Source organism: Canis aureus, chromosome 10 (assembly GCF_053574225.1).
Source record: "Canis aureus isolate CA01 chromosome 10, VMU_Caureus_v.1.0, whole genome shotgun sequence".
Lineage (NCBI taxonomy): Eukaryota > Metazoa > Chordata > Mammalia > Carnivora > Canidae > Canis > Canis aureus.
Window position 1 is genome coordinate 2,056,729 of NC_135620.1, and position 27,765 is coordinate 2,084,493.

The window sequence follows — 27,765 nt, forward strand, 5'->3', positions numbered from 1 at the left end:
CACAAATCTGATGTAGAAATTTATGTGGAAACAAAAACACTATTCTTCCAATTTGCCTATTGAATTCATCTTTGCTTTCCAGTCTCCTTCCTAATTTACCTTCACTCTCTCATATCTCCTGCCCTTCATTGTTCCCTGTTCACAGGTCTCTTGCCCATCTAGGGTCAGTAAAGTCTTAGAAATATAAACCCTGACTTTGTTCCCTTCCCTCTGTTACCCTGTAATATCTGTAAATACATCATAGAACATTAACCTATTCCTCTTGCAACTCCCTGCTATAGTGCCCTCCCTGTTAGTGTCCTCTTACACAATAGATTATTTACTTGGACATGTTTCCATACTAGTGGATTTCACTTAGTTTGGTGATAGGATATTGATATGATGACTGGGGAAAATCCTTCATAAAAAGCCAATGGATAACAATTATCTTGATTGTTGCCTAATGTTTATTATCTGAGTAAATCAAGCAAATGTACACTACCTCATAATACATGAGAATAAGGAAAAGTATGGGATGTATTTCTGTCACGTTTTAAGCAATATAGACCAGGGAGTGCAGGGAGAGACCATGGTCAAATCTCCTTTGCATAGCAGTGGAGTATCAGTGTGGAACAGGACCCTACCACTGACAAAACATAACACCATATAGGGGATCCCTGGGTGGCTCAGCAGTTTAGCACCTATTTTTGGCTCAGGGTGTGATCCCAGAGTCCTGGGATCGAGTCCCGAATGGAGCCTGCTTCTCCCTCTACCTGTGTCTCTGCCTCTGTGCATGTGTGTGTGTCTCTCATGAATAAATAAATAAATAAGTAAATAAATAAATAAATAAATAAATAAAATCTTTTTAAAAATGTAACATCATTCGTTGTTCTGTTAGGCAATTCAACTCATCTCTGTGGCATAGTTGTAAACCAAAACTCTCTAAAATCGTATGCAAGAAAATTTTAACATCAATGGCCTGTGCGGTTAAATTTCAAATGTGGAAAGTAGATTTTCAAAAACTGGAATTCATGGCCTTGGCTGCTATGCTGTTATCCTTCACAAGCAAGCAGAAATTCAACTACATGGTGAAATTCAGTCTCCTCCACAGATATGCCCAGCTTCTCAGCAATCTTTTTGACTGATTTTGCATCCAAAGAGAAATGGCTTTGGTAAAGTTTCAAGGACCTCTCCTCCTGGGGCAAATCAAAGTCACTGAAGTACAACATAAAGAAGAAAAAGGCCAATGCTGACTTCAGGGCATCCAGGGAAGATTTCAGAGCATCCAGACAGATAGTTTCCTTGAAGAAAGCTCTCTTCATTTCAGTGGAAGCACCAGACAAATTGGGCAACAGGATCTCAAAAGTATAGCACTATGAACAGGGGGCTCCTTCAGCAGGGTTTCCTCCAGTCTTGGGAAATCAAAGTCATCCAGGTCAAAGTTGGAGACTAAGAAGGTTCCTGACTCAGGCATTCTGATGTTGCTGAGATTAGCCAGGCAGTTCTCTCATACCTATTGAAGAACTCTCTCTATTTTTAATAACCCGAGCTTGCTTTTTCTCTTCATTATATGAATCACTGTCCACCTAGGTTCTAATAAAGTAGAACTTCTTGTCTAGCTTCTTGATTTTGGGGGCCAGCATGTAATCACTGAAGTTAAACTGTGAGGTAGAATGATTGTGAAGTAGTCTTAGTTAGCAAATCCCACCATTTCAAGATACATAAGTGGAAGGAAATTGGGGGCACTAGTTCCAGGCAGTTCCCAGATCACATTGGGATATTTTGAATGTTGATAGAATTTTTTCTTCATGGTGGTCTCCACAACTCCTACGCTCGCAGAAACATCCTCATCATGACTAAGATCCCACAGTCCATAATGAAATTGGAATTCCCAGTGCCAGATTACCCAGTCAAAGTCACATCCAGGGGAATACTTCTGCATCCACAAGTGATTCCTGATTTATGTTAGCCACCTCCTGGTCTCTTGATTCCTGATTTATGTTAGCCACCTCCTGGACTACTTGAATTCTAGCAAGGGTTTCTGGAGAGATGATCCTCCTTGCCATACTAATTAATGTAGTGATATAGTCACAGGGGACCTTATATAAAGAAGGCAAGGCTAAATATAGAAGAAATAAAATGAAAGTATCAGAGGCTGGAGTGAAGATCCAGAAACATGTAAGATTTAAGAAGGACCAGAAGCTAAGGAATTCGTTACTTGCTATAAGCTGGAAAAGACAGAGAAATAGATTGTCTTTTGGAGCCTCCAGAAGTAACCAATCTTGCTGACTCCTTCATTATAACTCCATTAAGATTCATTTTAGACAAATACCCTCTGGATCTATAAGCCAATAAATCTGAGTTGTCTTAAGCCACTAAATTTGTGTTGATTTATTACACAGCAATGAGAAATGAATACAGACAGTGCATTTTCCTGAAATCTCAATACAGAGCTCAAACCATTTTCCTTCTGCAAGAAAAATCAGTCAGGCCAGTACATTGGGGAGCACAGAAGAATTGCAGACATAGCTCAACTCCCATCCCTGAAGCAAATAGGAGCAAGACTTGTCTTGTTGGAGAGGCTGGAGGCAGAGAAAAGTCCCCCAGGAAGTGTGTTCTATAAGAGGGATAGCCAAGCACATAATCCTCTCATGAGGTAAAAATTGCCTCATGGCAGCTTAATGTCCATTTTCCTCATCTGATGGGAGAATTTGGGTGGGATTTAGAGCATATGACAAAAAATGCAAGAGGAAGTAGATAAGAGCTCTAATTTTCCCTATTCATTTCTGCATGCTTTTGAAACATAGGTATCTGATTATATCATGACAATTAAGGTCATCATTAGTATCTTATAGATGAGGATTCTTATCCACTATGAGTGAGGAGACTATGATTTTAAAAATACTTATAGACATAAAGTTGTCTCAAGAACTACCAGTGGGCTTTTGCCAGCAGCGGCATACTAAATATTCATCACAATCACATGTCCTACAGAATTACTTTTCAATCATAACTCTCAAATAAGTATAATATGATTATGCCTTGAGGATTTTTTTTAATTTATTTTTTTATTGGTATTCAATTTACTAACATACAGAATAACCCCCAGTGCCCGTCACCCATTCACTCCCACCCCCCGCCCTCCTCCCCTTCTACCACCCCTAGTTCGTTTCCCAGAGTTAGCAGTCTTTACGTTCTGTCTCCCTTTCTGATATTTCCCACACATTTCTTCTCCCTTCCCTTATATTCCCTTTCACTATTATTTATATTCCCCAAATGAATGAGAACATATAATGTTTGTCCTTCTCCGACTGACTTACTTCACTCAGCATAATACCCTCCAGTTCCATCCACGTTGAAGCAAATGGTGGGTATTTGTCATTTCTAATAGCTGAGTAATATTCCATTGTATACATAAACCACATCTTCTTTATCCATTCATCTTTCGTTGGACACCGAGGCTCCTTCCACAGTTTGGCTATCGTGGCCATTGCTGCTATAAACATCGGGGTGCAGGTGTCCCGGCGTTTCATTGCCTTGAGGATTTTATTTAACTGATTACTAATGAAGGAAGATGATATTACTGGTTAAATGGAGAATCCCAAAGATTCAAGAAAATTGAAATGAATATTAAAATGGAGCAAAGTAGGTATCCCTATTTTTATTTTTAAAAAATTAAATGCAATCTAGTTAACATATACTGTATTATTAGCTTCAGGGGTAGAATTTTGTGAATCAACAGTTGCATATAACACCCAGGGCTCAGTACATCAAGTGCCCTCTTTAATGCCCATCACCCAGTTAACCCATTCCCCCCCCCCACCTCCCCTCCAACAACTCTCAGCTTGTTTCCTACAGTTAAGAGACTTTTATGGATTGTCTTCCTCTCTGATTTCATCTTATTTCATTTTTCCTCTGTTTTGTTTCTGATATTTGACATATGAATAATATTATATGATAATTGTCTTTCTCTGATTGACTTATTTCCCCTTAGCATAATACCCTATAGTTCCATCCACATTTTTGCAAATGGTTAGATTTTATTTTTTTGGTGGCTGAGTAATATTTCATTGTATCTATGTCTTACCACCTCTTCTTTATCTATTCATCTATCAATGGATATCTTTGCTCCTTCCATAGTTTGGCTCTTGTGGACATTACTGCTATAAACATTAGGGTGCAGGTGCCCCTTTGAATCACTATATTTGTATCCTTTGCATAAACACCTATGCAATTGCACCTAGTAGTGCAATTGCTGGGTCATAGGGTAGTTCTATTTTCAACTTTTTGAGGAACCTTCATACTGTTTTCCAGAGTGGCTGTACAAGCTTGCATTTCCATCAGCAGTGTAAGAGGGTTCCCCTTTCTCTACATCCTTGCCAATATCTCTTGTTCCCTGACTTGTTAATTTTAGCCATTCTGAATGGTAAGAGTGGTATCTCATTGCAATTTTGATTTGTATTTCCCTGATGCTGAGTGATGTTGAGCATTTTCTCATGTATCTGTTGGCCATTTGTTGTGCTCAAGATTGCGAATCGGAGAAACCACCAAGGAGCCCACACCAATGCAAACACACAATGGTTTATTTACAAGCTCAAGCTTGGGTCCAAGTGTACCCAACACAGCAGAGCAGGAACTTGGACCCCGAAGTGGGTTCCAGCTTAGTTTTATGGGCTGGTCTACGGTACCTCCAGAAGGGGTGGAGGAATTTCTCAAGTTCTGATATGGGGCTTTCAAAGGCATTGAGCTCTGTTCTCATTCTGATATGGGGCTTCCTGCCACTGGCTTGAGCTCTGTTCTCATTCTAATATGGGGCTTTCTAGGGCATTAAGCTATAAGCTGTTTTTTCCTGTAACTGAAGCAAGGCGAATTTCAGCTCTTATTCACAGGGGCCTGAGATGCTCTCTTCTTCTTGAGTTGTGCTAACGCTGAACTCAAGGTGGAATGGCTTTAATTTTCTCCGCCTCCACATATTTATATGCCTTCTTTGAAGAAATGTCTGTTCATGTCTTCTGCCCATTTCTTGACTAGATTATTCTTTGGGTACTGAGTTTGATAAGTTCTTTTTTTTTTTAAGATTTTATTTATTTATTCATGAGAGACACACAGAGAGCAGCAGAGAGATGGACAGAGGGAGAAGCAGGCTCCTCGCAGGGATCCCGATGCGGGACTCGATTCCTGGACCAGGATCATGCCCTGAGCCAAAGGCAGATGCTCAACCGCTGAGCCACCCTGGCGTCCCCAGTAAGTTCTTTACAGATTTTGAATACAAGCCCTTTATCTGATGAGACATTTAAAAATATCTTCTCCCATTCTGGAGGTTGCCTTTTAGTTTTGTTGACTGTTTCCTTTGCTTTGCATAAGCTTTGTATCTTGATGAAGTCCCAATAGTTCATTTTTACTTTTGTTTCCCTTGCCTTTGAAGATATGTCTAGCAGGAAGTTGCTGCGGCCAAGGTCAAAGAGGTTGCTGCCTGTGTTCTCCTCTAGGATTTTGATGGATGCTGGTCCACATATATATCTTTTGTCCATTTTTAGTTCATTTTTTGTATATGGTGTAAGACAGCAGTCCAGTCTCATTCCTCTATATGTGCCTATCAAATTTTCCCAACACCATTGAAGATACTGTCTTTTTTCCATTGGATATTCTTTTCCTGCTTTGTTGAAGATTAGTTGATCATAGAGTTGAGGGTCCATTTCTGGGGTCTCTGTTCTATTCATTGGATCTCTGCAACTGTTTTGATGCCAGTACCATACTTTCTTGATATGATTACACCTCTGTAATATAGCTTGAAGACCGGAATTGTGATGCCACAAGTTTTAGGTGTATTTTTCAACACACCTTTGGCTGTTGTGGAATAACAATAAGACAGAAGAAAGAGAAATCAAGAAATCTATCCCATTTACAATTGCACCAAAAACCATAAGATATCTAGGAAGAAACCTAACCAAAGAGGTAAGGATCTTTTTACCTTACAAAAGGCTCTGTATTCTAAAGACTACAGAACACTCATGAAAGAAATTGAAGAAGACACAAACAAATGGAAAAATACTCCAAGCTCTTGAATTGGAAGAACAAATATCGTTGAAATGTCTATTCTACCCAGAACCATCTACGCATTCAATGCAATCCCTAACAAACACCATCAACATTCTGTGCAGCAATGGAACAAATATTCCCAAAAATTCTATGGAACCAGAAAATTCCACAACAGCAAGAATGCTCTATTCTAAGATGAGGGTGGGAAGTCACTGAACCTCCATGGAGAGATGTTATATATATAACTACTATGGACTGAATGTTTATGTCCTCTGAAAAATTCACAGATGAAGAGAAAGCTCAATTTCTGGTATTAGTAGATAGAATTGGTGTCATTGCCTTAGTCATGAAGGCAGACAGCCATCATGAATGGATTAGTGCCATTTAAGAGATGCAGATAGCTAATTTGCTCCTTTTGCCATGTGAAGCAACAAGAAGAAATGTACACCTCAGAAGTGAGTTCTCACCAACACTGACTCTACCGATGCCTTGAACTAGGTCTTCCCAACCTCCAGAAGTATGAGAAATTGTTTCTGTTCATAAGTCACATGGGTATTTTGTTATACCCTGAACAGATGGGAAAAAATGCCCAACAAAACAATTACTTTGCATTGCTAACAATTATCAACACTCATCATGTTTTTAAATAGATCTATGGCAATGAGGTAGAGATTGCATTAATACATGGTGTAGCTTCCAACTGGAGACACCCAGTAAATATTCTGCTAATTCCAAATTTTCTTCTACTATAGAGACACCTTCACAATGTTTTTCTCTTCTTCAAAGAGAATTGAGTGAGCAGCTGGATGAAATCTTACCTCTCCACCAGCTACCCCTGTCACTCAACCCTCCAAGCACAAGCCAGCATCCTAATAATGCAAGTACACATTTGGCTCACTCAACAGCTCCAGAAAGAAAAGAGGTTTCTGATGTCAGAGCCCATGAATGTTTTTGCTTACACAGTTGAAAATGCTGAGATTAGTGAAGAGCTCCTTGGAGTCCCAGGCACAGGAACACTCCATAGAGCTGTCCTCCCTAGGAAATGCAGGCACTGGGCACTCCTGAAATCACGGCACTAAGCAAGGGGCTGGAGAGCCTCTGTCCTGCCTGGATAAAGTGTGAAAACAACAGGAAGAATGAAAGCCTCAACAGGAAGACTTTGCTGATAGTTGTGGGCTTACATTTACAGGACATGAAAGTGAAACCACTGTTTCTCCACAGAAAAAGCACTTCCAGGAAAAGAGACATAAAAGTGTTTTGACTTCAGGTGGCTCAGGGAGTGAAAGGAGGGCAAAGAGACGCCAGGGGCAGGAGGCAGGTCTCTGATGACCCCTGAGAGGTCATCTAGCTAAGACTCCCATGGTAGTCCTGTGGACAGGGAGGAAGGCTATGAGCAAGTTTCCAAAGCTTCTGGTGAATGAGAGAAACATTTCCCTTCAGGAAGGAGAACTATAACATTTCTCTGTGTTTTTGTTTCTTTCATTTTTAGAAGCCCTGTTGCTGGCTGTGACCTTTTCACCCTTGGTCATGTATGACACTGGTAATTCACGGGGTCACATCCCATGAACAACTTAAAATAACAGGAAGAGCTCTGGGGAAAATCTGGCAAGACAGCAAGGTGGGAGTTCAGAGGGGAGGAAGGAGCCTGGATTCTAAGATTTATGTGGAAAATCAGGGGGTAAAATACCAAAGTTTCTCAAGAAGAAGAAGAAGAACATAGGGAGATCTGCTGTATCAGATAATATTTATTTCCATGTTATAGTATATAAGATATTTGGATGCTGGCATAGGAATAGACCATCTGACCCACAGAAAGGGACACAGAGCCCTGTATAGGATTAAGGTATGTGTGGAATTCTGTGGCATGGGAGAAGTCCATGGGATGTCAGGGGGTCTGGAAGGCATCATCTACTAAAGGGAGCTAACTGGCTCTCCATATGGACAGAAGTTACTGAATCTCTGCTTACATTACTCCAGATAGATTTAAGACCTAAATCTCAAATGGAAACTGTAGGAGATCTCTGACTGTTCTTAGAGAAAGATTTCCTTTTCTTTCTTTCTTTCTTTCTTCTTTCTTTCTTTCTTTCTTTCTTTCTTTCTTTCTTTCCTTCTCTCTCTCTCTCTCTCTCTCTCTCTCTCTTGACTTTCAGAGGTAGAGTTTAGTGATTCATCAGTTGCATATAACGCCCAGGGCTCTTTTTATCAAGTGCCCACCTTAATGCCCATTACCCAGTTATCCCATCCCTCCACCAACCCTCCTCCAGCAACCCTCAGTTTGTTTCCTACAGTTAAAAGCCTCTTATGGATTGGCTTTGTCTCAATTTTCCCAGTGAGAATGATATTTGCTGTGGGCTTTTTGTATATTGCTTTTATAATATTGAGGTATATTCTCTCAATCCCGCATGGCAGAAGGTGTTTTTGATCAAGAAAGGATGCTGTATTTTGTTAATTGATTTTCTGCACCTAGAGAGTTATCAGATGGTTTTTGTCCTTTCTTTTATTAATGTGATGTATCACATTGATTGATTTGCAGATGTTGAACCACCCTTATAGCCCAGGAATTAATCCAAGACCAAGTGGATTTTTTTAATCAATTTATTTATTTAATCAATTAAATGTATTTATTTATTTACTTTTAAAATTTAATCCTTAAATGTACTGTTGCATCCTTTTGACTAGTATGGTGAGAGCATTTGCTTCCATGTTCATCGGAGATACTGGTCTTTAATTCTCCTTCTTTGTGGGGGTCTCTGTCTGGTTTTGAGATAAAGGTATATCTGGCCTCATATAATGAGTTTGGAAGTTTTCCTTCCATTTCTGTTTTTTGAAACAGCTTCAGAGGAATAGGTCTTAATTTTTCTTTAAGTGTTTGGTAGAATTCCTCTGGGAGGCTATCTAATCTTGTACTCTTATTTGTTGGGAGATTTTTGTTTACTGCTTCAATTTCCTTGATGCTTATGAGTTTGTTCAGCTTTTCTCTTTCTTCCTATTTCTGTTTTGGTAGTTTATATATTTCTAGGAATGCATCCATTTTTCCAAACTGACTAATTTTTTGGCATATAGTTGCTTATAATATGCTCTTGAAATATTTGTATATCTTTGGTGTTAGTTGTGATCTTATTCTTTTATTTATGATTTTATTGATTTAGGTCCTTTCTCTTTTCTTTTTGACAAGTCTGGCTAGGGGCTTGCAAATCTTAACCTTTCAAAGAATCAGCTCCTACTTTTGTTGATCTTTTCTACTGTTCCTTTGATTTGTATTTCATTGATTTCTGCTCTAATCTTTTTTTTTCTCTTCTCTTGCTGAATTTAGGCCTTATTTGCTGTCTTTTTCCTGCTCCTTTAGATGTACTCCAATCCAAAGGTTCTGAAGAATTGAGTTTCCTTTTTCATTTGTCTCTAAGAATTCTTAAAAATTCTTCTTTAATTTTCTGGTTGACCCACTAATTCTTTAGTAGGATGCTTTTTAACTTCCATGTATTTGTGTTCTTTCACATTTCCTCTTCTGACTGAGTTCAAGTTTTAAAACATTGTGGTCTGAAAACATGCAGGGAATAATCTCAATCTTTTGGTATCAGTTGAGATCTGATTTGTGACCCAGTATGCGATCAATTGTGGAGAATTTCCATATGTTCTCAAAAAGAATGTGTATTCTGTTACTTTAGGATGAAATGCTCTGAATTTATCTATGAAGTCCATCTGGCCCAGTGTGTCATTCCAAGCCCTTGTTTCTTTTTGATCTTCTGTTTAGATGACCTTTCCATTGCTGGAAGTGGGGTATTAAGTTCTCTACTTTTATTGTATTATTATCATGTGTTTCTTTAATTTTGTTTTTAATTGGTCTATATAATTGACTATTCCCACATTAGGGACATAAATATTTACAATTGTTAGATCTTGTTGGATAGACCCTTTTATTACGATATGGTGTCCTTTTACATCTCTTACTACAGTCTTTGGTTTAAAATTTATTTTCTCTGATATAAAGATGGCTTCTCCAGCTTTCTTTTGAAGTCCATTAGCATGATAAATGGTTCTATACCCCCTCACTTTCATCTGGAGGTTTCTTTAAATCTAAAATGAGTTTCTTATAGACAGGGTATCTATGGTTCTTGTTTTTTGGGGTTATTTTATGCAATCTGATACCAAGTGTCTCTTGATTGGAACATTTAGTTAATTTATAATCAGAGTAATTAATGAAATTTGGTGCTATTGTGTTATCTGAAAAGTAGCTGCTTCTGTAGATTGTCTCTGTTCCTTTCTGGTGTTTGTTACTTTGGGGCTCTATTTTCACTTATAACATCCTCTTTAATATTTCTTGCAGAGTGGTTTCATGATTAAACGTTCTTTTAGTTTCTGTTTGTCCTTAAAAGCCCTTTATCTCTTCCTTTTTTTTTTTTTCTAAATGACAGCTTGGCTGGATAAATTATTCTTGGTGGCATATTTTTCTCATTTAACACATTGAATATATCATGCCAATCCTTTCTGGCCCTCCATGTCTCTGTGGACAAGTTTGCTTATATTTATAACCTTGTAGGTTAAGGACCTCTTGTTCCAAGCTGCTTTCATGATTTCCTCTTTATCTCTGAAAATTGCAAGCTTCACTATTATATGTCAAGGTGTTTATCTATTTTTTTTAATTTTTAGGGAGGTTCTCTGTGCCTCCTAGACTTGAGGGCAAGTTTCCTTCTCCAGATTAAGGGGAAGCTATAATTTCTTCAGATAAATTTTCTGCCCTTATGTTTTTCAATCCTCTTCCTCTGGGACCCCAATTATTCTAATATTGTTTCACTTCATGATATCATTGATCTCTCAAATCCTCCCTTCATGATTCAGTAGTTGTTTATCTCTTCTTTTTCTCAGCTTCTTTAGTCTCCATAGTTTTGTCTTCTATATCACTGACTCTCTTTTCTGTCTCATTTATCCTGGCAGTTAGAGCCTTCATTTTTTATTGCATCTCAGTAATAGCTTTTTTATTTTGTTCAGTTTATATTTTAGTTCTTTTTTTCCCTCTAGTAAGGGATTCTCTAGTGCCTTCTATGCTTTTTTCAAGCCAAGCTACTATCTTTATAATCATCATTTTGAATTCTAGTTCTGACGTCTTATTTATATCCATATTGATTAAATCCCTGGCAGTGTGTACTGCTTCTTGTTCTTTTTTTGGGCAGTGAGTTTTTCTATCTTGTCATTATTCCAGACAACTGTATACGAAAGAGGGAAAATACAAAAATAGCAACCACAACATGAGAAATATATACACAAGCAAATCAGAAGAGAATAGAATCCTAAGAGAGAGAGAGAAAGAAACAAAAATCAAACAAGGAGGAGAACAGAATACAAAATAAACTAGATCCTGAGTGTATTTTGGTCTATCTGTTCAAAGAAACTAAATCCCCAAATAGGAAAGATATATATGTATATATATTTACATACATATGTAATTATATATAATTATACATATATATATAATTGAATACAACGAAAGGAAACCAAAAATGAAAAAACAAAACATGTAAATGTAAAAATAAAAACTCAAAAAAGACTTTGAAAAGGAATTTCTTATAAAATAAGAAAATAGATGAAAAGGAAAATACATAAAACTGAAGACTAAAGAATAATAAGAAAAAATGATAAGCGCTGTATATTGTTTTACCCTAGAGTTTACGTTTTACAGTTCTGTATGATTGGTAAACTTGGTATTAGCCGCACGTTCCTGCTGGTTTTCTAGAGGAGGGGCTTTTGGACTCATTCTCAGGTGTCTTTGCCCAGTGGAATGCACTGCCCTTGCCAGAGGACTGCAAGCTGTTCTGGATTGCACAGTGTGGGCTTGTATTGCTACATGAAGGCTTTCAGCACTGATGAGGGAGATAAAAACAGTGTCACCTCGATCAACCAGAGCTGAAAGTTCACATGCTCTACTCTTTAGACAGCCCTCGAAGAAAAGCAATCACTCTGGTCTCCCTGGTTTCCATCAGAACTCTATGTTCACCCAGCCTGTGACTGAGTGTTTTTATCTCAAGCATGCAAACCCAATTTGAATCTCCAAACTTTATGGACTCCTGAAGCACAGATCCCCACTTTTCCCCTCAGGAGAGGAAAAGGGGTCTTTCTGGGCTTCTGCCCTTTGCTGGACCCTTGCTTAGGCAGTGGTTGCCTGACCAAGCAGCAATTCACAGTTTATGGCAACACAGAGTAGAAAGCTGTCTCCTAAACTCACAATTTGCAGCAGGCTTCCCTGCTCTGATGCCTGGGAACTCTCACACTTAGATGCCCCCGTTCTTCTTGTAGCTCTGGGGATCTTGAGACCATGCTCTCCCCTGAGACCACCTGGGATTCTGCCCTTGCTTTACTACCTGAGCCTTTCAGGTAGCAATGTCTCCCACCTGAGCAGACTTCAATAGTTCCAATTTTGTGCTTCTGTTGCTTATAATACTTTCTGGTAGCTTGCTTAAGCCAGACTCTTCAGTTTATAAATCCTGCTGTTTATCTTCTGATGTATTTAACTGATTCATATCTCCATATCTCCTACCTTGCAAAAAAATGGCTGCTTTTCTAGTTGTACAATTTCAGCAATTCTTTTCTCAGATCTCTGGTTAACTTTACAAGTGTTCAGAATTATTTGATAACTATCAAGCTGAATTCCAGGGACCAGATGAAATTAGAGTCGCTACACTTCTGTCATTTTAACTCCTCCTTTTTCTCCAAGAGAAAGATTTCTTAAATGAGATGATATCCATATAAAGATACTTAGATGACAGCTGTATGACACAAACTGAACAATGTAATATCTTTGACTACATTAAAAGGAAAAACTTGGATCGGGGGCAAGATGGCGGAAGAGCAGGGTCTCCAAATCACCTGTTTCCACCAAATTACCTAGAAAACCTTCAAATTATCCTGAAAATCTATTAATTCTGCCTGAGATTTAAAGAGAGACCAGCTGGAATGCTACAGTGAGAAGAGTTCGCGCTTCTATCAAGGTAGGAAGACGGGGAAAAAGAAATAAAGAAACAAAAGGCCTCCAAGGGGGAGGGGCCCCGCGAGGAGCCGGGCTGAGGCCGGGGCGAGTGTCCCCAGGACAGGAGAGCCCCGTCCCGGAGACGCAGGAGCTGCACCGACCTTCCCGGGGGAAAGGGGCTCGCGGGGCGGTGGAGCAGGACCCAGGAGGGCGGGGATGCCCTCGGGCTCCCGGGGACACTAACAGACACCTGCGCCCCGGGAGAGTGCGCCGAGCTCCCTAAGGGCTGCAGCGCGCACGGCGGGACCCGGAGCAGCTCGGAGGGGCTCGGGGGCGGCTCCGCGGAGGGGGCTGCGGGGCGGGAGCAGCTCGGAGGGGCTCGGGGGCGGCTCCGCGGAGGGGGCTGCGGGGCGGGAGCGCGAATCCACCAGCGCAGGCTCCGGAGCACAGGGCGCCGGGACACAGCCCAGGATCCCGCCTCCCCCGGGACAGGCAGAGGCCGGGAGGGCCCAGGACAGCGAGGACGCTCCTGCCCCAGCTGAGCAGATCAGCGGCCCCGCCCCGGAGCCTCCAGGCCCTGCAGACGGAGTTCCTGCTGGAGCTGAATCCAGGTTTCCAGAGCTGCCCCGCCACTGGGGCTGTTCCTCCTGCGGCCTCACGGGGCAAACAACCCCCACTGAGCCCTGCACCAGGCAGGGGCACAGCAGCTCCCCCAACTGCTAACACCTGAAATCAGCACAACAGGCCCCTCCCCCAGAAGACCCGCTAGACGGACAAGTTCCAGGGGAAGCCAAGGGACTTAAAGTATACAGAATCAGAGGATACTACCCCGTGGTTCTTTTTTTTGTTTTGTTTTGTTTTGTTTTGCTTTTTCATTTGTTTCCTTCCCCCACCCCCTTTTTTCTCCTTTCTTATTCTTTCTCTTTTTCTTTTTTTTTTTCGTTTTTTTCTTCCCTTTTTCTTTCTCTTTCTCTTTTCTTTCCTTCTTTCTCTCCTCTCTTTTTCTCCTTTTCCCAATACAACTTGCTTTTGGCCACTGTGCACTGAGCAAAATGACTAGAAGGAAAACCTCACCTCAAAAGAAAGAATCAGAAACAGTCCTCTCTCCCACAGAGTTACAAAATCTGGATTACAATTCAATGTCAGAAAGCCAATTCAGAAGCACTATTATACAGCTACTGGTGGCTCTAGAAAAAAGCATAAAGGACTCAAGAGACTTCATGACTGCAGAATTTAGAGCTAATCAGGCAGAAATTAAAAATCAATTGAATGAGATGCAATCCAAACTAGAAGTCCAAACGACGAGGGTTAACGAGGTGGAAGAACGAGTGAGTGACATAAAAGACAAGTTGATAGCAAAGAGGGAAACTGAGGAAAAAAGAGACAAACAATTAAAAGACCATGAAGATAGATTAAGGGAAATAAACGACAGCCTGAGAAAGAAAAACCTACGTTTAATTGGGGTTCCCGAGGGCGCCGAAAGGGACAGAGGGCCAGAATATGTATTTGAACAAATTCTAGCTGAAAACTTTCCTTATCTGGGAAGGGAAACAGGCATTCAGATCCAGGAAATAGAGAGATCCCCCCCTAAAATCAATAAAAACTGTTCAACACCTCGACATTTAATAGTGAAGCTTGCAAATTCCAAAGATAAAGAGAAGATCCTTAAAGCAGCAAGAGACAAGAAATCCCTGACTTTTATGGGGAGGAGTATTAGGGTAACAGCAGACCTCTCCACAGAGACCTGGCAGGCCAGAAAGGGCTGGCAGGATATATTCAGGGTCCTAAATGAGAAGAACATGCAACCAAGAATACTTTATCCAGCAAGGCTCTCATTCACAATGGAAGGAGAGATAAAGAGCTTCCAAGACAGGCAGCAACTAAAAGAATATGTGACCTCCAAACCAGCTCTGCAAGAAATTTTAAGGGGGACTCTTAAAATTCCCCTTTAAGAAGAAGTTCAGTGGAACAGTCCACAAAAACAAGGACTGAATAGATATTATGATGACACTAAACTCATATCTCTCAATAGTAACTCTGAACGTGAACGGGCTTAATGACCCCATCAAAAGGCGCAGGGTTTCAGACTGGATAAAAAAGCAGGACCCATCTATTTGCTATCTACAAGAGACTCATTTTAGACAGAAGGACACCTACAGCCTGAAAATAAAAGGTTGGAGAACCATTTACCATTCGAATGGTCCTCAAAAGAAAGCAGGGGTAGCCATCCTTATATCAGATAAACTAAAATTTACCCCAAAGACTGTAGTGAGAGATGAAGAGGGACACTATATCATACTTAAAGGATCTATTCAACAAGAGGACTTAACAATCCTCAATATATATGTCCCTAATGTGGGAGCTGCCAAATATATAAATCAATTATTAACCAAAGTGAAGAAATACTTAGATAATAGTACACTTATACTTGGTGACTTCAATCTAGCTCTTTCTATACTCGATAGGTCTTCTAAGCACAACATCTCCAAAGAAACGAGAGCTTTAAATCATACACTGGACCAGATGGATTTCACAGATATCTACAGAACTTTACATCCAAACTCAACTGAATACACATTCTTCTCAAGTGCACATGGAACTTTCTCCAGAATAGACCACATATTGGGTCACAAATCAGGTCTGAACCGATACCAAAAGATTGGGATCGTCCCCTGCATATTCTCAGACCATAATGCCTTGAAATTAGAACTAAATCACAACAAGAAGTTTGGAAGGACCTCAAACACGTGGAGGTTAAGGACCATCCTGCTAAAAGATAAAAGGGTCAACCAGGAAATTAAGGAAGAATTAAAAAGATTCATGGAAACTAATGAGAATGAAGATACAACCGTTCAATATCTTTGGGATGCAGCAAAAGCAGTCCTAAGGGGGAAATACATCGCAATACAAGCATCCATTCAAAAACTGGAAAGAACTCAAATACAAAAGCTAACCTTACACATAAAGGAGCTAGAGAAAAAACAGCAAGTAGATCCTACACCCAAGAGAAGAAGGGAGTTAATAAAGATTCGAGCAGAACTCAACGAAATCGAGACCAGAAGAACTGTGGAACAGATCAACAGAACCAGGAGTTGGTTCTTTGAAAGAATTAATCAGATAGATAAACCATTAGCCAGCGTTATTAAAAAGAAGAGAGAGAAGACTCAAATTAATAAAATCATGAATGAGAAAGGAGAGATCACTACCAACACCAAGGAAATACAAACGATTTTAAAAACATATTATGAACAGCTATACGCCAATAAATTAGGCAATCTAGAAGAAATGGACGCATTCCTGGAAAGCCACAAACTACCAAAACTGGAACAGGAAGAAATAGAAAACCTGAACAGGCCAATAACCAGGGAGGAAATTGAAGCAGTCATCAAAAACCTCCCAAGACACAAGAGTCCAGGGCCAGATGGCTTCCCAGGGGAATTTTATCAAACGTTTAAAGAAGAAACCATACCTATTCTCCTAAAGCTGTTTGGAAAGATAGAAAGAGATGGAGTACTTCCAAATTCGTTCTATGAAGCCAGCATCACCTTAATTCCAAAGCCAGACAAAGACCCCACCAAAAAGGAGAATTACAGACCAATATCCCTGATGAACATGGATGCAAAAATTCTCAACAAGATACTGGCCAATAGGATCCAACAGTACATTAAGAAAATTATTCACCATGACCAAGTAGGATTTATCCCTGGGACACAAGGCTGGTTCAACACCCGTAAAACAATCAATGTGATTCATCATATCAGCAAGAGAAAAACCAAGAACCATATGATCCTCTCATTGGATGCAGAGAAAGCATTTGACAAAATACAGCATCCATTTCTGATCAAAACTCTTCAGAGTGTAGGGATAGAGGGAACATTCCTCGACATCTTAAAAGCCATCTATGAAAAGCCCACAGCAAATATCATTCTCAATGGGGAAGCACTGGGAGCCTTTCCCCTAAGATCAGGAACAAGACAGGGATGTCCACTCTCACCACTGCTATTCATCACAGTACTGGAAGTCCTAGCCTCAGCAACCAGACAACAAAAAGACATTAAAGGCATTCAAATTGGCAAAGAAGAAGTCAAACTCTCCCTCTTCGCCGATGACATGATACTCTACATAGAAAACCCAAAAGTCTCCACCCCAAGATTGCTAGAACTCATCCAGCAATTCCGTAGCGTGGCAGGATACAAAATCAATGCCCAGAAGTCAGTGGCATTTCTATACACTAACAATGAGACTGAAGAAAGAGAAATTAAGGAGTCAATCCCATTTACAATTGCACCCAAAAGCATAAGATACCTAGGAATAAACCTAACCAAAGATGTAAAGGATCTATACCCTCAAAACTATAGAACACTTCTGAAAGAAATTGAGGAAGACACAAAGAGATGGAAACATATTCCATGCTCATGGATTGGCAGAATTAATATTGTGAAAATGTCAATGTTACCCAGGGCAATATACACATTTAATGCAATCCCTATCAAAATACCATGGACTTTCTTCAGAGAGTTAGAACAAATTATTTTAATATTTGTGTGGAATCAGAAAAGACCCTGAATAGCCAGGGGAATTTTAAAAAAGAAAACCATATCTGGGGGCATCACAATGCCAGATTTCAGGTTGTACTACGAAGCTGTGGTCATCAAGACAGTGTGGTACTGGCACAAAAACAGACACATAGATCAGTGGAACAAAATAGAGAATCCTGAAGTGGACCCTGAACTTTATGGTCAACTAATATTCGATAAAGGAGGAAAGACTATCCACTGGAAGAAAGACAGCCTCTTCAATAAATGGTGCTGGGAAAATTGGACATCCACATGCAGAAGAATGAAACTAGACCACTCTCTTTCACCATACACAAAGATAAACTCAAAATGGATGAAAGATCTAAATGTGAGACAAGATTCCATCAAAATCCTAGAGGAGAACACAGGCAACACCCTTTTTTAACTCGGCCATAGTAACTTCTTGCAAGATACATCCACGAAGGCAAAAGAAACAAAAGCAAAAATGAACTATTGGGACTTCATCAAGATAAGAAGCTTTTGCACAGCAAAGGATACAGTCAACAAAACTCAAAGACAACCTACAGAATGGGAGAAGATATTTGCAAATGACATATCAGATAAAGGGCTAGTTTCCAAGATCTATAAAGAACTTATTAAACTCAACACCAAAGAAACAAACAATCCAATCATGAAATGGGCAAAAGACATGAACAGAAATCTCACAGAGGAAGACATAGACATGGCCAACATGCATATGAGAAAATGCTCTGCATCACTTGCCATCAGGGAAATACAAATCAAAACCACAATGAGATACCACCTCACACCAGTGAGAATGGGGAAAATTAACAAGGCAGGAAACAACAAATGTTGGAGAGGATGTGGAGAAAAGGGAACCCTCTTACACTGTTGGTGGGAATGTGAACTGGTGCAGCCACTCTGGAAAACTGTGTGGAGGTTCCTCAAACAGTTAAAAATATACCTGCCCTACGACCCAGCAATTGCACTGTTGGGATTTACCCCAAAGATACAGATGCAATGAAACGCCGGGACACCTGCACCCCGATGTTTATAGCAGCAATGGCCACGATAGCCAAACTGTGGAAGGAGCCTCGGTGTCCAACGAAAGATGAATGGATAAAGAAGATGTGGTTTATGTATACAATGGAATATTACTCAGCTATTAGAAATGACAAATACCCACCATTTGCTTCAACGTGGATGGAACTGGAGGGTATTATGCTGAGTGAAGTTAGTCAGTCGGAGAAGGACAAACATTATATGTTCTCATTCATTTGGGGAATATGAATAATAGTGAAAGGGAATATAAGGGAAGGGAGAAGAAATGTGTGGGAAATATCAGAAAGGGAGACAGAACGTAAAGACTGCTAACTCTGGGAAACGAACTAGGGGTGGTAGAAGGGGAGGAGGGCGGGGAGTGGGAGTGAATGGGTGACGGGCACTGGGGGTTATTCTGTATGTTAGTAAATTGAACACCAATAAAAAATAAATTTAAAAAAAACAAAATAAAATAAAAGGAAAAACTTTTCTTCATGAAAACAAATGAAAAAGAAACCAAAAATCTCCACAAATCTGGAGATTTTTGCATAAATGTAGTCAACTAATGATCAATGGAAGGAAAGTATTTAAAAAATTCCAGAAATCACTAAGAAAAACTGAAAAATCCAGCACTGATATATGCAAAAGACATGAACAGAATGTTCATAGAAAAAAAACACATATAAGAAAAAAAAGAGATATCACAAATTAACTAGTAATGAGATAAATTCATCTCTGTGCACTATAAGATGACATTATTAATTAGTTCAACTGCAAAATTTAAAAAGTGGGACAAAATCAGGCATTGGTGAGAATGTACATTGATAGAATCTCTGAAATGTGGCTGCTGGGAATGCAAATCAATACAATCACTTTGAAGGAATAATATGGCTGAATCATAAAATGGCACATTCATGTACCTCAGGACTCAGCATTGCCACTCCTAACACTATGTCTAAGAGTCACTCTGCAAAAATGCACAGGAAACATGTGGATATGTGCTCCTAGCAGCAGTCTTCATAACAGTGAAAAAGGAGAGGATAGGCTTTGACAGAGAGTGGATGAAAAAGTTGAGATATACAGCATTGAAAGGACTGAACCACAGATATATAGAAAGCAATTAATCTTTTGATATAATATTGACATTAAATATTAAGAACTTGTAGAATATCCTTAAATTAAGTTTCAAGGAAACTTAACAATGTATTCTTAAGCATGCATATCTAAGTGATACCACCACAAATTTTAAAAAAGAATCATAAACATATACTTCTTGAAATTGTTACCCAGGGGCTGTGGACAGAACTGGAGTGAATAAGAACACAGAGGGAGGTATATGTTGTTAGAGATGTTCTATTTCTGGGATGATTACTCAGTGTGTAGGTGGTCATTGTATTACACAAGTCAGTAAAAGTTTTAAAATAAAAGATCTCAGTTCTTTTTTTAAAGATTTTATTTATTCATTCATGAGACTCAGAGAGAGAGAGGCAGAGACACAGGCAGAGGGAGGAGAAGCAGGCTCCATGCAAGGAGCCCAATATGGGACTCGATCCCGGGAATCTGGATCAGGCCCTGAGCCAAAGGCAGACACTCAACTGCTGAGCCACCCAAGCACCGCAAGATCTCAGTTCTTTTCAGATTTTTGCTGCTTATATTCTTTTGTGTGTACTCAGGCCTGAATCTCTCTCTCCTGCCATATTTTGAGGACATCAGAGAAATATTGTCTGTCTGACATACAGAGACAGTCACTGCTATGATAGGAGAAAGACCAAGAATCATTCAGGAAGGAAGCAGAGGACAAGAAAGCCTGAAATTCCAGATAGAAACAACTGCAAGGCAAAATGCAAGTTCATGCACGAACTTGACAACTAGCTGTGGATGCAGAGAAGCACACACACACACACAGACACACACACAATTACAGCTCTCAGTAGTAAAAGAGGAAATACTTCTGAGACTCAGGTACCCTGGCAGTGATGGGGCCTTTGTAGTGGGTAACAGAAAGTTCCCACTTGGAACCCCCCAGGGCTGGCCTGCCCCCCAGCAGTGTGTGAGAATCACTTCCCTGGAATAAATCAGGATACTGATTTTACCTTTGCCTTTCCGTGATTGTCATAATCAGATGGGGAACACACCTGAGGCTTTGACCTACATTAGGTTTTGGGCTGACAAAAGTCCATGATGCTTTAGGCTCTACAAGGTGTATAAGGTGAGTTCCAGTTCTCTGTGAGTCTCTCTGGTTGCTGCTCAGGATAATTAGGTGACATGTGGCCTATTTAGAACCTTACATAGGAAATCCACTAACAAGTGTCTTCATTCTATGCCTTAGGTGGTAAAATATTTTTTTGGACACATGCTTTTTTATTAGTATAGATATCTTAGACAATACTGTAATTTTTAGGAGTTCCACATTATTACATCAACAGTGTGAATTTCTGACAGAGACAAAACGGAACACCACAGTATACAAATAGAAAGACCATGCTTGATTGAGGACAACAGAAGGTCACTAAAGATGCACAATTTATTTGAGAAGTTCTTAGGCCTCGTCCTCGCCCTCCTCCTCCTCAAACTCCCCCCGTTCGTCGGCCATGGGTCCTGGTACTGCTGGCACTCGGACACCAGGTCGTTCATGTTGCTCTCGGCCTCGGTGAACTCCATCTTGTCCATGCCCTCGCCTGTGTACCAGTTTTATGAGTTATGACTAGCATTTTTAAAAAGTTAACTGATCGTAACTGTTGACAGTGAAACAAACACCAATTGTGTGGTGAAATTTAGTTTTAGATGAGTATGTGTATGTGTGTTATGTGTGCATGTATGTCAAGTGTGTACTTCCTATGTGAAATGCATCTCTTATTGCTCCTATTGCTGCTGTCATTCAGAAGACTTTGGAAGATCTGCTGTCAGGCCTAGTTCTCCTTCTAAGCACTACTGCCATCTCTAGTTTAACCTGCTCCCTGGGCTCCCACTATAAAAGCCTATGTTCCTTCTAAAGGAGACTTTCAATTCCTATTCAGAGAGGGAAGCCAGATGTATAACTTGACTAGGATCTACAAAGAAGGGAGAATGGAGGGCCACTTGCATCCCAGGCTGACCCTAATGGGAATTTAACTTCTAGGTCAGTGCTCTGAGCCTCAATGTCCTGGAGGCTTATACACACCAACACTGATCACTGACTACTCCTCTAGGACACTTCAACTTCTCATAAAATAACGGACTCCCCCTATGGCTTAGTGGGGGGGGGGGCATATGGGTATAGTACTGCATTGGAAGAGTACCAGGGCTAAGATGTAGTCAGGTGCTGTAAGAATGTATGAATAGCACCAGGATTCAAGGTTAGACCAGATGAGCAGGCAGTGAGGGGCAGGGATCTAGGACTGTGAGGCCTTACCACCCTTTCCAACACAGGTGCTCAAGTGAGCATGTAGCTACAAAGTTCATAGTTGGACAAGATATGGTCACAAGTAATGGTTTAGAAAAGAGTAGGGTTGTGCTGACACCCACACACACCTTGGTGCCCTCATATTCTGTTCTAGCTCCTACTCACTTTCCTCAGGGGTGTGAATGAGCTGGATTCAGCTCTTCTGGTCACAGATTTTAGGAAGAAAAGTTAATTTATTAGTCAGCAGTAAGATAAGGGTATACCAAAGCCATAACGTGCTTCTTTCATCAAAAAAAAAAAAAATGTACCAAATAGCAGCTGGGAGCTAGGATCATAGGAAAAGGAATCGAGTGGAATTATTTGATTAAAAGTTCCAAGACCTGAATGTGCATTTTTATACCAAGCATTTCACATGAGTTGCAGCAATTCTTTCTGGGACTTTAACCCATTCTTTTGTGTTAGGCTCAGCCTATTGATAACAGTTGTATCTGGAAAAGACTGGGGCAGTCATCTGGTCCCTAATACGTGTGGCTAGCCAGCATAGACATTGCCCCAGCCAGAACCAACTCCCTGGCTGAACAGGACTTTGTGCTTCTTATTATGATTGCAAGACACACCTCAGCAAAAATCATCTGGGAACTTTGAAAACAAAGTGTATTACTTAAAGGTGCTGAGGGCACGTGACATGCATGAAGCCACATAGCAAGTTTGAGGAGAGAGATAAGGACTTGGGGTTCTGTCTTTATTGAGGCTGAAGGTGGGATGCCTAGGGTTTGAGGGTTCACTCTTCACTGGTGAATTTAAAACATAAGGATGGTAATTAAAACGCAGGAAGGGAGAAGCAGAGTGACTCATGTGGTCAGTTATGTAGGACATCCCCGGCTTTCTAACAAGAGTACTCAAGAAAAGGCATGCGAAGAGGAAAAATGGCAGAAAAGTAAGGGGTCCTCCTTTCATCTGGTCCCCTTAATTTAGCTAGATAACTATCAAATCATCCTGAACACCTATGAAATCAGCTTGAGACATAAGAAAAGAATAGATGGAACAATACAAATTGAAAAGTGACCACTTTTTGCAATGTATGAGTGCAGAGAAGAGAAACGGAGGGGATATATCCAAAGATAAATGGCAGGAGGAGTGAACCTTTGTAAGCTGGTTACCAGAAAGTGATACAGCCCTAGAGCTCAAAATCAAGATCTTTAGAAATCTGCTCCAGTGAGAGACTTCCCTGCCTGAAAGATGGTGAAGCAGGGCAGAATCCCAGGTGGAACAGTGAAGACTCAAGATCCCTGGAGGCAAAGAAAGAACAGGGGTGCCTGAGCTGGAAGAGTTCCCAAGAATTGGAGAGGGGAAACAGGTTTAGGTCAGCAAGACTGGGAAGGGGCTCAGCTTGGTTTGCCACAAGCCAGGAACCATGGCCTGATCAGATGACCACTTTCCATGTTGGGTCCCTGCAAAGGACTAGAATGCAGCAACCCTCTGCTTTCCTCCAGGAGAAGAGGAGTGGGTGTGCATTCGACCAGGCTAACACTCTAGATGCCAGAGCCCTGTAAAGGACTCCACTTCCTCTGGGAAGGGCAGAGCAGATACACACAGGATTAGGCAAAAGCTCTCCCTGCTGGGATCCTGGAAAGTGCACAAATCAGCATCCCTCTACCTTCCCCTGAGGAGGATTGGAGTGGGCAGTCACCACAGGAATCTGCAGAGTATGGTAGACACCACCATCTTTTAGCTCCTGGGCTGGAGACTGGGGCGTGGCCATTTTTATTTTCACCCTCTAAAAAGGCAAGGAAAGCCTTCAGGAAACAAAAGCCACACACAGCAAATAGCTTACACTGAGTCTGATCCCCTGGCAAGGGGTGGTGAAACTCTGCCAGGCACAGACATTTGAGAATCAGCACAGCAGGCCCCTCCCCCAGAAGACCACCTAGAAGAACAGTTGCATCACAAATTATTGACCAAACAGGACTGCAAAACTCAAGTGGTATGGGAAAATAGTATATAGAACTCAAAGTTTTTTTCCTATAGTTCATTATCTTTCAGTTTAAAATTTTCCAATTTTTGTTCTTTTTTCCTATTTCAACTAGTATGAAATTATCAAATTTCATTTTTAAGTCATTTTTTAAACTTTAATTTTTTACAATTACATGTTATAGATATGTTCTTCATTTTGGCTTCCTTTCATTGTGTTCAATTTTATTTTTCTGTATACATAAATTTTGCTATTTTTAAAATTTTGGAATTTACTGTCTTCTAACACACAAGCCAAAGTACACTCAGGACCAAGTGGATTGCCCTGTTTTATTCACTCTGTGAGATTATATTCTTTCTTCCCTACCTCCATCCCCCTTTTATTTCTTTCTCTCTTTTTTAAAAATTTTCTTTTTCTTTTCTTTTTCCTTTCTGGTTTCTGACCTATAGGATTTGTCCAGTGTGTATTTTGCTTGGGTCATGGATGATATTTTTTATTCTGTTCACTCATTCATCCATTCCCTCTAGAGAAAATGACCAGAAGGAGGAATTCACAACAAAAGAAAGAAACCAAGATAATACTCTCTGCTGTAGAATTAATCAGTATGGATTTAAGTAACATTATAAATTTACTAGCTGGGCTTTAAAAAAACATTAAAAACTCTAAAGAATATCTGAGCTCAGAAATGAGAAATAATCAGGCCAAAATTAAAAATACTCTCACTGAGATGCAGTAAATGTTAAGGTAAATGAGGCAGAAGAGAGTAAGTGACAAAGAAAGTTGATGGAGGGCAGCCCCGGTGGCGCAGCGGTTTAGCGCCGCCTGCAGCCCGGGGTGTGATCCTGGACACCCGGGATCGAATCCCATGTCGGGCTCCCCGCATGGAGCCTGCTTCTCTCTCTGCCTGTGTCTCTGCCTTTCTTTCGCTCTCTCCGAATAAATAAATAAATAAATAAATCTTTAAAAAAGAAAGGAAGCTGATGGAAAGGATGTTGAGGAAAAGAGAGAAAAGCAATTAACAGCCCATGAGGAGAGGCTTTGAGCGATTAATCATGCCATGAAAAGAAACCGCATCAGAATTATTGGGAGTGCCTGAGGGTGCAGAGAGAGGGCTAGAAGGTATATTTGAGTAAATCAGAACTGAGAACTTCCCTAATCTGGGGAAGGAAACAGGCATTCAGATCCAAAAGGTAGGGAAGATTCCTCCCCAAATCAATAAAAATAGATCAACAACTCAACATATAGTAGTGAAGATTGCAACTCAACATATAGTAGTGAAGATTGAAATTTCAGAGATAAAGAGAAAATCCTGAAAGAAGCTCAAAACACGAGATGCTTAACATATAGAGGGAGAAATACTAGATTGACAGCAGACCTATCCAGACCAGAAAGAGTTGGCATGATATATTCATGATATAAGCAAGAAAAACATGTAGCCAAGAATACTTTCTCCAGCAAGGCTGTCATTCAGAATGGAAGGAGAGATAAAGAGTTCCCAGGACAGACAGAAACTGAAAGAATATGCTAACTCATCCCTGAAAGAATTATGAAAGGGGATCCTGTAAGCAAAAAGAGTGTAAGAGTAACATAGACCAGAAAATAACAGAGGCAATCTATAGAAACATGGACTTTAGAGGGAATATAATGGCACTAAATTATATCTTTCAATAGTTACTCTGAATGTAAATTGGCTAATTTCTCCAAACAAAAGGTACAGGGTAAAATTTCTGTTCATGTCTTTTGCCCATTTCATGATTGGATTGTTTGTTTCTTTGCTGTTGAGTTTAATAAGTTCTTTATAGATGGGGTGACTGGGTGACGGGCATTGAGGGGGGCATGTGACGGGATGAGCACTGGGTGTTATGCTATATGTTGGCAAATTGAACTCCAATAAAAAAATATATACAACAACAACAAAAAGACACAGGGTATCAGATTGGGTAAAAAAAATAAAGATCTATCTATATGCTGCCTATGAAAGACACATTATACACCTAAAAGCACCTTCAGAATGAAAATGAAGTTGTGGAGAACCATTTACCATGTAAATGGACATCAAAACAACGCTGGTGTAGCAATCTTCATATCAGATAAATTAGATTTTAAAGCAAAGACTGTACTGAGAGATGGGGGGGGCACTATATCATACTTAAAGAGTCTACCCAACAAGAAGATCTAACAATTATAAATATTCATGCCCCTGACTTGGAAGCAGCCAGTTATATCAACCAATTAATATCCAAAGTAAAGAAACACATTGATAATAATGCAATAATAGCAGGAGACTTTAACACCCCACTTATAGCAATAGAGACATCATGTAAGCAGGAGATCAACAAAGAAACAAGGGCTTTGGATGACTCACTGGACAAGATGAACTTCACAGGTATATACAGAACATTCCATACAATGCAACAGAATACACATTTTTCTCAACTGCACATGAAATGTTCTCCAGAATAGACTACATACTGGGTCACAAATCGGGTCTCAACTGGTACCAAAAGATTAAGAGTATTCTCTGCACATTTTCAGACCATAATGCTTTGAAACTAGAACTCAGTCACAAGAAGGAATTTGTAATGAACTCAAACATTTGGGAAATAGAGAGCATCCTAGTAAAGAATGAATGAATCAATCAGGAAATTAAGGAAGAATTTAAAATATTCATGCAAACTAATGAAAATGAAAGCACAACTGTTCAAAACCTTTGGGATACAGCAAAGGTGATCTTAAGAGGGAAGTACATTTCAAAAAAAAAAAAGCCTATCTCAAAAAATTAGAAAAATCTCAAATGCACAAGCTAACATTACACCTAAAGTAGCTGGAAAGAACAGCAAAGAGCCTAAACCAAGCAGGAGAAGAGAAATAATAAAGATTAAAGCAGAAATCAGTGAAATAGAAACCAGAAGCACAGTATAACAGATCAATGAAACTAGGAGCTGGTTCTTTGAAAGAATTAATAAGATAGATAAATCCCTAACCAAATTTCTCAAAAAGAAGGAGAAAGGACCTAAGTTAATAAAATCATGAATGAAAGAGGAGAGATCATGATCAACATCAAGGGAATACAAACAATTTTAAGAACACATTATGAGCAACTATATGAACAAACTAGGCAATCTGGAAGAAATAGATGCATTCCTGGAAATGTATAAATTACCAAAACTGAAACAAGAAGAAACAGAAAATCTGAACAGAACAATAACCAGCAAGAAAATTGAAGCAATCATCAAAAACCTCCCAAAAACCAAGAGCCAGGGCCAGATGGCTTTGCAGGGAAATTCTACCAGACATTTTAAAAAGAAATAATACCTATTCCTCTGAAGCTGTTTCAAAAAATAGGAATGGAATGAAAACTTCGAAACTCACTCTATGAGGCCAGCATTATCTTTATCTCAAAACCAGACAAAGACCTCATCAAAAAGGAGAATTACAGACCAATATCCCTGATGAACATGAATGGCAAAATACTCAGTATATACTAACCAATAGAATCCAACAGTACATTAAAAGGATTATTCACCACAACCAAGTGGAATTCATTCCTGGGCTACATGGGTGGTTCAGCATTACCAAATCAGTCAATGTGATACATCACATTAATAAAAGAAAAGACAAGAACCTCTCCATCAATGGAGAAAAAGCACTTGACAAAATAAAGCATCCTTTCTTGATTAAAATTCTTCAAATTGTAGGGATAGGGGGAACATACCTCTATGCCATAAAAACCCTCTATGAAAAGCCAACAATGAATATCATTCTCAATGGGAAAAACTGAGAGCGTCAGGAACATGACAGGAATGTTGACCCTTACCCCTGTTGTTCAACATAGTTCTAGAAGTCCTAGCCTCAG

General features: G+C 39.9%; 1 pseudogene; it reads right to left on the reverse strand.

The window, feature by feature from the left end:
• Positions 1 to 822: 822 nt before the first annotated feature.
• LOC144322802 (interferon-gamma-inducible GTPase 10-like) lies at positions 823 to 21,225 on the reverse strand (annotated as a pseudogene).
• Between the last annotated feature and the right edge of the window lie 6,540 nt (positions 21,226 to 27,765).